The 10,161-nt window shown below is 35.4% G+C and overlaps 1 long non-coding RNA gene across 1 annotated transcript in view; it reads right to left on the bottom strand.

The window, feature by feature from the left end:
• LOC118766221 overlaps window positions 1-4,341 on the bottom strand; it is a 20,898-nt gene extending 16,557 nt beyond the window's left edge. Inside the window, exons 1-2 of the long non-coding RNA XR_005002126.1 lie at window positions 4,314-4,341; window positions 3,825-3,826 (exon numbers count right to left, since the gene is read on the bottom strand). This is a non-coding gene — a long non-coding RNA (uncharacterized LOC118766221). The remainder of the gene's footprint in view (window positions 1-3,824; window positions 3,827-4,313) is intronic.
• Window positions 4,342-10,161: the final 5,820 nt, after the last annotated feature.

Raw genomic sequence — 10,161 nt, 5'->3', positions numbered from 1 at the left:
TGAGTGATCTGAAGAAAAGAAACTCACTGAACAGCTTCTAAACGATTAATAGGTACGCAGTTTTTTTCTTTACTTAAAGCAAGGTCCTTTACGATTTGCATTGGACAAAACACATCACTAAAATTGCCAAGAAGGCTGAGGGTGTCTTGGCATCACTCACCAAGTCCTTTGTCAGCCGCTCTCTGGCTATCTATCTGTGGCTTTATATAACTATGGTACGACCTCACCTGAAATTTGCATCACCGGTCTGGAACCCCTATCTTGCCCAGGATATTAATCGTCTGGAAGCTGTTCAGCTACGTGCAACCAAGAGAATACCCTCCATCAGGCATTTGCCATATTCTGAATGCCTTACTTCCCTGGGCATGGACACATTGAAACTCCGACGTCTGGCAACTGACTTGGCAGACACCCATAAAATTATTAACCATCTTACAAACAATAACTCTGAGCACCTTTTCAAACTCCACCTGTCTAACACCCATGGACATGTTTACAAAGTCAGAAAACAGCACAGCTCCCATGACTTTCGGAAACATTTTTTCATGCTAAAAGTTGCTGAAGTATGGAACAAACTGCTGGCATCAGTTGTTAGTTGTCGGAGCACTGCATCCTTCAAAACTTCCATGCTTCCTAAGATGCGCCAACACTACACCTGATTTTCTCCCCTCCATACACACACAAGCATGTATCTGACTCATACACTGTTCGCTTTCCAGACATTTGTGCATTACTGCATATACTTTATACACACTTTTGACAAGTTGTGGTGCACCTGAGCACCGTATACAATAATTTTGTTATTATTATTATACCACTTCTAGGCAAAGAGTTAAAAAAAAGTAGTTAAGTTGAATTAATGCCACAACAACTCTCTCTCACTCTCTCTCTCTCTCTATATATATACATATATATATACCTGCATATTTTAAACGGAAAATAAAAGATGGTAATAAAATAATAAGGGTTAAATGAAATATCATGAGATGGTCATAAAAGAATTGAATGCAACCAAGTATGATAAATGAGTTAACATTAACCCTTTAACATATAAAATGGCATATCCAGCCCAAAACTGGTCAAATCTGACCTATTACACCTATCCTACATTATTCTCAAAATAAACAATCACATCATTGAAATCTCACATCTGTAAGATAATGATTAATTAATTCAAATCACTGTGAATAAATAAGCATAAGCATAATAAACAAGCATTCAGTAGTCTGAATGCTAAGGGATTAAAGAAGCTAAAAAATTAAAACAAATGAAATGTAATAAAAAAGACAACAAATATATTAAAATGAAGGAAACTAGCAACATTAAGCAAGGTGTTTGTTAACCTTGAATTTAACAAGATCATACATCATGTTGTTTCTGGTGAGAATATATTCCATAATTCAACTCTTCTGGACAAAAATGCTTGTGTATGAATCTTGTCATGTGCTCATGAGGTACCGTAAATCCTTGAGTATAATCTTCATTTTTTCCCCAAAATTTAAAGGTCAAAATCCCTAGTGCGTACTATATACGAGGTTAAAAATGAAAAATATTTTCTAAGCAATGTCCGAGTCTCTATTTTCTGTCCGGCAATGTTTATTCAGATGCATTTTGTGATGTTGGGCGCAAAAATACCTCAAGCTAAGCCTGAAAGCAATGAAGTCATAAAAGAATCATCCATAACTTGCAGTGAGCAACATTTATTAAAATAAAAGTATTCAGAACACAGAATAACATGTAACAAAAACAATTTGCAAACATATTTACATTCCCATATAACAGTTAAGAACATCACCATTATTGTATTATGCATGCACAGAAGTGTTTGTTCGACTAGGTGCTGCTGGCTTAATTACACACGACTCAAGTTGGAGAAGGAGTGCATACTATACACAAGGTTTAAGTTTTTCAGAGGTACAGCCCCCTAAAAATCCCCTGCGTATTATACTCAAGGGTGGACTATACTCGAAGATTTAAGGTATTCGGGTGTGCATGTGCAATTCACCTAATTTGGTAAACTGAGTTATGATGGGAAATTCCTAGATTAGTAAGAATAGGGTATCAAGCTCACTTGAATAGCTTCCTAACTTGTAGAAAGGGGCTAGACTTGCAATCCATCAAGGATAGAATGATTGGAGGGAAGAAAAGAGCTCATCACCAACCAGACAGCACATTTGATTTTTTACTTTACCAAGAGTGAACAGTAGATGTTTTGAAGGAATTGACCCAAACAGATCTGGCTCTTGTAAAGATACACTAGAGCTTCAAGTGTTAGGAACTTTTTTTTTTGAATGGTATAATGCTTTATGTATACGAACAATAATGCATAATGGGAACAATCCAGCATAATGGGAACACCGAGGCCAAGATACTTCACAGTTTGTAGCATTCTTCTATTGTTGTACTGTTACCATAGTCAAGATACTTGTAAAATGATATGCTCCATCAAGCCAGAAACAGATACTACAGAGCACTACTGTTCATAACTGCAACCATCACCAACTGCAGTCACCACAGCAGCAGTAACCATAGTGGAGGCGCAATGGCCCAGTGGTTAGGGCAGCGGACTCATGGTCTGAGGATCGTGGTTTCGATTCCCAGACTAGATATTGTGTGTGTTTATTGAGCGAAAACACCTAAAGCTCCATGAGGCTCTGGCTGGGGGTGGTGGCGACCCCTGTTGTACTCTTTCGCCCCAACTTTCTCTCACTCTTTCTTCCTGTTTCTTGTCCCCGACTTCCTACGTAACTGCTGAGCCTGGATGCGCATTCAGCCATCTGTCGATGCTCTCGGTGTCGGGGGTTGACCTGCTTCCTCTTCTGCGGGTCTTACGAATAGCAAAGGACCACATTTCAGACTTCTTCCATCTTGTGAGCTCTGGGACGAAGACCGTTCGCTCAATAGCAACAGCAGCAATGGCAACAGCAGCAACAGCAACAGCAGCAGAGGCAGCACTACTGTATAAAAGTCTTAACCTTCAGTTGTGAGTTCAAATCTTGTCCCGTGTAAAACCCAGCCAGAGAGACCTTCTCATTCCTTTACTTCTCTTTGATGTTCAACACAAAGGTATTTTTCTCTTTCTGTCTATTAAAAGTGAATAAGTAGAATAATACACCACGATGCTGAAGTAGTCTTTTAATTATTCAAGTCTTACAGCTTAGTTTACACTTTTGATACAGTTCTATATTTAAGAGATGAGGAATTATGTACATTATTTACGTTATTTACATTATTTACATTTGATGGATGTTTGTCCTCATCTTGTTTGCTGTTAACACAATGTTTGTTTCGGCTGATAGACCCACCAGCCTTCTTCAGGTGTCTTGGGGAAATTTCGAACCTGTGATCTCATTCCTAAGGTATTTTTCAATGTTATTATTATTATTATAATATTATTGGAATTGAACTCAGAATCTTGGGTTTAGTAGTCCGCGCTCTTAACCACTACGCCATATGCCCGTAGCATAACCACTATGCCATATGCCAGGGGAATACCTTAGGAATGAGAACCCAGGTTCAAAATTTCCCCAAGACACCTGAAGAAGGGTGGAGGGTATATCAGCCGAAATGTGTTAACAACAAACAAGATGAGAACAAATATCCGTCGAATGTAAATAATGTAAATAATTACACTTTTGATATTTGACATTTCGCATCACCGGTGACATTATTGAGCACAAAGCAAGCAAGCAGGCATTATGCAGGTTATTTCATTTTATTAAGGGTTTTCCCAAAGGGAAAGGTAGACCTCTGATCTTTGCAGACCTTCTAAAGCTGGAGGCAATGACAAAATTGAAGTTCATTTCGTATACCGGTAAATCCACATCTGATGAAAAACAGGAACAGAATGCCTTGTAGTATTTATTCCATCTCTTTGTATCCTGATCTTACTGTAACCTACCAGCCAGAGTGGCAGTACTTGGAATGAACTTTCTTATCTTCCATTTTAAAGGGTTACAGAATTAACACAGATTAGAGGAACATAAATTTTTTTCCATGGAAAGATAGCTTAAACTGTGCTCTAAATGGAGGTGTAGTCAAATCCTATTTTATGGACTCAACCATGTTCTAAAATAAGTTGAAAGGTAAGCTGCTATAAATCGGCATGAACTTTCCAGACAAGCCAATATATATATCTTCCAGTGGCATACCAAAAGCACCCAGCATACTCTGTAAAGGGGTTGACATTAGGGAGGGCATCAAGCCATAGAAACCAAGCCAAATCAGACTGGAACCTGGTACAACTCTCTTGCTTATCAGCACTGGTCAAACCGTCCAACCCCTACCAGCATGAAAAACGGACGCTAAAGGACGATAATGATGATGATGATGATGATATATATATATATATATATATATATATATATATATATATATATATACTTGGAAAAGGATGTATGACGTTCGATCATATAATAATATAGATAGTATATAAATATATGCATATATACATACATATATATATATATACATACCTACATATATATGTATATATACATGCATATATGGGTACAGGACATCAAAAACGTAGACATAATGAGAAAACAAAAATATAAAAACAAAAACAGAAAATGAACTTTTTTCGAACAATGAAAACAAACAGAGAAATGAGACATGCAACACAAAGAACATTCCCCTTCATCAGTTGTCCCTGTTTCATCTACTCCACGTTTTGAAGGTAAGTACAATATGCAACTTCGTTGAAACAGTCCTTCCTGTAAAGCAAATTAAATAAAATTTGGAATTTTTTGCGGAGGGTGAAAGTGGTAACAAAAACAGGACAATGAAAACAAGACAGTAAAAACAAATGGTGAGGGCTGTTAAGCCAAGACGATGTGAAAAAAAGAAAATAGATTGCCTTTCGTCACGAGTCAAAGAGGAAGAGTGAGAGAGAGAGAGAGAGAGAGAGAGAGAGAGAGAGTAGGAACGGTGAAGGGGAGAGGAGAAGAATAGGGAAAGGGTAGGAGAGAAAACCATTGAGATAAAACTTACTTAGAAAAGGATGTGTGGCATTCGATCATATAATAATAATATAAATAATATATAAATATATGCATGTATACATACATATATATACATACCTACATATATATGTATATATACATGCATATATGGGTACAGGACATCAAAAAACGTAGACACAATAAGAAAATGAAAACATAAAAACAAAAACATAGAAAACGAACTTTTTTCCGAACAATGAAAAAAACAAACATTCAGAGAAACGAGACATGCAACATAAAGAACATTCCCCACACAGTATTTGTTGAATTTCAGCAATTCAATCACAAAACATTGGCCAACTCAAAGAACTTGCCCAGGGTGTCATGCAGTGGGATTGAACTCATAATTACATGGCTATGAATTGAACTTCTTAAACACACAGCCATGCCTGTACCTACTGTATCAGCAATGTTAGCTTACAGAAGAAAATTAAGACATGATATGTCAGGTACTAAACGCATTTGTCAGGTACTAAATGCATTTGATAATATACATCTATATATATAAAAGTGAGGTTGTGTGGTGTCTGTCTCCTACGATTTAGATTCCTAACTACTCCTACATTTTGCGGTGCACAATACATCTTTCATTCGAATAATATATATATTATTCAAAGGAATTTCAACTCTATCTGTTTTTTATGTTTTATTTATATTCTTATAATACTAATGTAGGATATAGAATATATAGTATATATAGTAAAATGAAATGAAGTATTGAACAGATGAAATATCTTTATATATAAAAGTCAAGTTGTGTGTCTGTCTCCTACGATTTAGATTCCTAACTACTCCCACATTTTGCGGTGCAGTTTAACCAAAAGCGGGTATCTTATAGTCGTGATTCATATCGAGCCCTTCTGGGTATTAGCGCACGTCTATGATGATTCTACGATTAAAAAAAAAATTTACCATAATTTTTTCCCCTTTTTAATGCATTTTTTTTGCTATTATATAAGCATTTTTAGAGATGTAAAGTATAATAGCCATCTCAATATGGCTAACCACAAAGGGGGGGGGTGTTACTGTAGCTTTTTACGTTCTGAGATTTAATAATAAATTTTTAGAGAGTTACTTCCCTTATATATGCCAAAAATGGATTAAAAATGGGAAAAATTGATGGTAAATTGTTTTTTAAATCGTAGACTCATTGTAGACATGCGCTAATACCCAGAAGGGCTCGATATGAATCACGACTATAAGATACCCACTTTTGGTTAAACTGCACCGCAAAATGTGGGAGTAGTTAGGAATCTAAATCGTAGGAGACAGACACACAACTTCACTTTTATATATAAAGATTAGACATGTGATGACCTAAGGCTGAAATATATGAAGAGGAGCTATTGTGCTATATCATAAATCTGCAAGGCCCACTTCAGCACAGAAAAAACTGAAGTGGAAATGATATTAAAATCATAATTCTTCTATGGAAAGTTTAGTTGTAAATAGTACCTTTTCAATGTATTGATATATTAGTGCTTGAGTCAGACAATTGCTTACATAGAAGTGGCTTGGTTTAGTGAATAAGAAGGGGAATTACTGTTTATGAATTGCTGAGTTCAAATCTAGTGATGGAGTTTTTGACTTGAACTCTTGACTGTGTTGCATCAGTTGACTCATATCGCAGAAATAGGCACCAAATCATACTGAGATTTTATCTGAAATAAGACTGATGTTTTATCAAGGTGGCATATCTTGATAAAACACCATATGATACATGTCATTAAACGAAAGCTAAACACCAGCTAAAGGTGTAAAAGCCAACAGTATATATTTCTCAAAACTATTTACTTGTAAATCCTTTATATCTTCTGTAACTTTTTACTCAACTACGTATTATAATGTCCTTCCATCTGTATTTCAGAACCACTGTGTTTCAAATCAGCTATAAAAGAAATAACATTTCTCTCAACTTTATAACTTTATAACTCACCAAACAACTTATAAATAGTCTGTTTTAGGTGAGGGCGCGTGGCTTAGTGGTTAGGGCATTCGGCTCATGATCGTAAGGTTGTGAGTTCGATTCCCGGCGACGCGTTGTGTCCTTGAGCAAGACACTTTATTTCACGTTGCTCCAGTCCACTCAGCTGGCAAAAATGAGTTGTACTTGTATTTCAAAGGGTCAGCCTTGTCACTCTATGTGTCACGCTGATTATCCCCGAGAACTACGTTAAGGGTACACGTGTCTGTGGAATGCTCAGCCATTTGCACGTTAATTTCACGAGCAAGCTGTTCCGTTGATCGTATCAGCTGGGACCCTCGTCGTCGTAACCGGCGGAGTCTTTTGAAGAAGTCTGTTTTAGTGTCCACTTTATTGCCCCCCCCCCCTTACATCAAACTGTTCTTTGTAACTGTTTACCTTCCTAGCTCTCTTCTTTCCAAACAGTTTGCCCACTTTTTATAATATCTGCTTTTGTGTTATGTTTCTTGATCGCCAAAGTGTCTACCCGTAAAAACTCTTTTCTTCAACGTCTTCAACTACTATTTTTCTGAAAGAAAATGTTACCTCCTTGAAATAAAAGAAAAAAATGGAAGAACTCAGAAGTAAGAATCTTAAATAAATTAGTTTTGTATTGTATTGTTTTCAACATTCTCTGAGTTGGTTTAGTGGTTCTTTAAATGAAAGATGTTGAATACTATCAACAATGTTATATATTCATAATTAAGTTAACTATGGATCCTATATGTATGCTCATCCTGTTAGAAACAACAGCCAAATTAGCCTCAAATTAATCAAAGAAGGACACATTGAATAATGTATTCTGAGATATCCTTACAAAGGATATTTCATGGTTGGAATGATCCCACTTTCTGAACACACACAATGCTAAAAGCAATGTGTAACAATGAGAGATATAGTAGTAGTCCATAACCATAATCCACAAAACTTTAAACTGTTTAACACTTCTAATGTTGAAGAATTACAAAAAATTTGATATTCTTGGTCTGTGGTTCCCCAACTTTTTTGACTTGTGACAAGGCAGAAATCAAACAAAGAATTACTTGAGTATTTCACATGGCAATTTAAAAAACAGGCAAACCAAAATCCTGTTTGATAGTTGAACATTTAAAAAAATTATAGAAAACCATTTCATCACCTCAGGAAATTGATATGAACAGAAGGAATACAACAAACAATAATTACAACAGCAGCAACAATAATCCTTTCTGCTAAAGGCACAAGATCTGAAATCTTTTGGGGGAGGGGGCCAGTTGATTAGACTGACCCCAGTATGCAACTGGTACTTAATTTATCGACCCCGAAAGGATGAAAGGCAAAGTTGACATCGGTGGAATTTGAACTCAGAATGTAGTGATGGGTAAAATACTGCTAAGCATTTTGTCCAGCATGCTAATGATTCAGCCAGCTCACTGCATTTATAACAACAACAATAATAATAATCTTTTCTATAATAAGCACAAGGCCTGAAATTTTGGGCGAAGAGACCAGGTGATTGCATTGACCCTAGTGCTCAAATGGTACTTATTTTATCAAACTTGAAAAGATGAAAGGCAAAGTTGACCTCGGTGGAATTTGAACTCAGAATCTAAAGAGATGGATGAAATGCTGCCAAGCATTTTGCCCAGCACGCTAACAATTCTGCCAGCTCACAAGTTGTCTCAGTCTTCATTACTTGTGTTCTTCATTTCTTTTTTTTTTTTTTTGCATGTAGTCTTTCTAGTTCTCTTGGTAAAGAAATTCTGAGGTAGTTCTTACGACAACAAACTTAACAAGGTGTTTTACCTTGTTTCATCAATCTCATGCCACTTGTCTCACCACATTCAACTGGGCACATACTTAGGTATGTTTGTGTAGCCTTTGAAGGAAGGGGTCTGCAGGACTTGAAAATCCCTTATGCTTCTCTCTCAAAACATGCCATCTCTCATTAGTTCTGTTTTCACCACTTGCTCATGCTGCAATACAAAAGTGAAGACTAGCTACAAATCTACATAATTTCCAAAGTCTCTTATCTTCACCCTTGTATTTCTTTACCCCATGTGCTGGAGCAAAAAATATGTCAAATAATTTCAGCTAATGTTTCAAATGAGAGTTCAGTTTTGAAAGTTCACCAGATAGTGCCATAAATTTTCACATTTTTTAGAGATTTCACATGAGATATATCCTGAAGTGCCAGTTATAATTCTTGTTGCCAGTGATGATAATTAAATTCAGTTACATCTTATCTAAAACATAGATGTATTACTTCACTTTTGTATTTCCTTGGGGAAATATTGTCTGAACTTATAAAATTGTCCTAATTAATATTTTTTTCCTGGAAATGTATAAAATTAAAAAGTTCTGTTTGCTTTAATACAGCTACTATATGAGCAATTTAAAATGTGAATGTTGCCACCATTTTTGTTATTATCACTGTCTTCAAAAGTACCTTTTTAGAATGTTTGAAATATTTTTATGTATTAACTTTTTATTCAAGTGTCATTTTTTTCTACTTTTTGTTCATTCAGTTGTGTATTCTGTCTTTGTGTTGATGTTTTCTTTTCATTACCTGTTACAATGATTTGTCATGCAGTATATTTTTTTTTTTGGTGGCCATCTTGAAAGTGAGAATGTTTGTAAAAACAAGCCTTCTTTATAGTTGTCTAGTCCTCGGAATTGAGGGCAGGTTTTCCTCAGAGTATTATAATTCTTTTTAGCAAGTACTCTGATGAACATTTATTTAATAATGCTATAAATAAAGTTTAGCTTTGGACAAAAATAAATGTAAGTTCTGAGAAACAGTAATAGCAACAAAAACATCAATGGCAATAACATTGACAAGAAATAGATTTAAAAAAATTAATTTGTTAAAAAATGAATATAATAAATTTATAACTATTAGATTGATTGTATATATGTGTGGATTTTTCTCTGCAACAATGGAGATTTTAGTTGCTTAAAAAAATAGAAAACTGAGAAATCTGATAACAATGATGATGATGATGATGATGATGATGATATAGGCGTATATGTGTATAAATATATATATATATATACTTATGTGCATGTGTGCATATATATGTATGTGTATATATCTATATATATATGTGTGTATATGTGTGTGTGTGTATGTGTGTGTATTGAGATCAATAAACAACCGGCTCTTCTGAACCAGTGTGTGACTTTAACAAAAGGATCTATTTGAAAAAACAACTT

Source organism: Octopus sinensis, linkage group LG15, assembly GCF_006345805.1.
Source record: "Octopus sinensis linkage group LG15, ASM634580v1, whole genome shotgun sequence".
NCBI classification, from domain to species: Eukaryota; Metazoa; Mollusca; class Cephalopoda; order Octopoda; family Octopodidae; genus Octopus; species Octopus sinensis.
This window is presented reverse-complemented; position numbering and strand designations above follow the sequence as displayed.